Source organism: Arachis stenosperma, chromosome 2 (assembly GCF_014773155.1).
Source record: "Arachis stenosperma cultivar V10309 chromosome 2, arast.V10309.gnm1.PFL2, whole genome shotgun sequence".
In the NCBI taxonomy this organism is placed as follows: Eukaryota; Viridiplantae; Streptophyta; class Magnoliopsida; order Fabales; family Fabaceae; genus Arachis; species Arachis stenosperma.
The window spans coordinates 44,499,763-44,501,093 of NC_080378.1; the positions used below are offsets into that span (position 1 = coordinate 44,499,763).

The 1,331-nt window shown below is 40.9% G+C and overlaps 1 non-coding gene across 1 annotated transcript; it reads right to left on the reverse strand.

The window, feature by feature from the left end:
- Positions 1–712: 712 nt before the first annotated feature.
- Positions 713–820, reverse strand: LOC130965058 (small nucleolar RNA R71). The gene has a single exon (XR_009081115.1). It is a non-coding gene; the product is annotated as a small nucleolar RNA R71 (small nucleolar RNA).
- Between the last annotated feature and the right edge of the window lie 511 nt (positions 821–1,331).

Sequence of the window (1,331 nt, forward strand, 5' to 3'; positions counted from 1 at the left end):
CTTCTATTTATGGAGTACTACTCCTCCTCAATGCACAATTCGAACTCTATCTGATTAAGTTCAAATTTTTCTACCTCTTTCTTCTATTTTTCTGTTCTTCTGACACCTCAAGGAATCTCTATACTGTGACATAGATGATTCCACATTTTCTTGTTCTCTTCTCTTTCATATGAGCAGGAGCAGAGACAAAGGCATTCTTGTTGAAGCTGACCCTGAACCTGAAAGGACCTTGAAGCGAAAGCTAAGAGAAGCTAAGGCACAACTCTCTGTAGAGGACCTAACAGAAATCTTTAAAGAAGAAGAACCCATGGCAGCCGAAAACAACAACAATGCAAACAATGCAAGGAAGGTGCTGGGTGACTTTACTGCACCTACTCCCGACTTCTATGGGAGAAGCATCTCTATCCCTGCCATTGGAGCAAACAACTTTGAGCTTAAGCCTCAATTAGTTTCTCTAATGCAACAGAATTGCAAGTTCCATGGACTTCCATTGGAAGATCCTCATCAGTTTTTAGCTGAATTCTTGCAAATCTGTGACACTGTCAAGACTAATGGGGTAGGCCCTGAGGTCTACAGACTTATGCTATTCCCTTTTGCTGTAAGAGACAGGGCTAGGACATGGTTGGACTCACAACCTAAAGAAAGCCTGGACTCATGGGAAAAGCTAGTCAATGCCTTCTTGGCAAAGTTCTTTCCACCTCAAAAATTGAGTAAGCTTAGAGTGGAGGTCCAAACCTTCAGGCAGAAGGATGGAGAATCCCTCTATGAAGCTTGGGAAAGATACAAACAATTGATCAGAAAATGTCCTTCTGACATGCTTTCTGAATGGAGCATCATAGGTATTTTCTATGATGGTCTCTCTGAACTATCCAAGATGTCTTTGGATAGCTCTGCTGGAGGATCTCTTCATTTGAAGAAGACGCCTACAGAAGCTCAAGAGCTAATTGAAATGGTTGCAAATAACCAATTCATGTACACTTCTAAAAGGAATCCTGTGAACAATGGGACTAATCAGAAGAAAGGAGTTCTTGAGATTGATGCTCTGAATGCCATTCTGGCTCAGAACAAGATATTGACTCAACAAGTCAATTTGATCTCTCAAAGTCTGTCTGGAATGCAAAATGCACCAAGCAGTACTAAGCATGCTTCATCTGAAGAAGAAGCATATGATCCTGAGAACCCTTCAATGGAAGAGGTGAATTACCTAGGAGAACCCTATGGAAACACCTATAATTCTTCATGGAGAAATCATCCAAATTTCTCATGGAAGAATCAAGAGAGACCTCAACAAGGTTTCAATAACAATAATGGTGGAAGAAACAGGTTTAGCA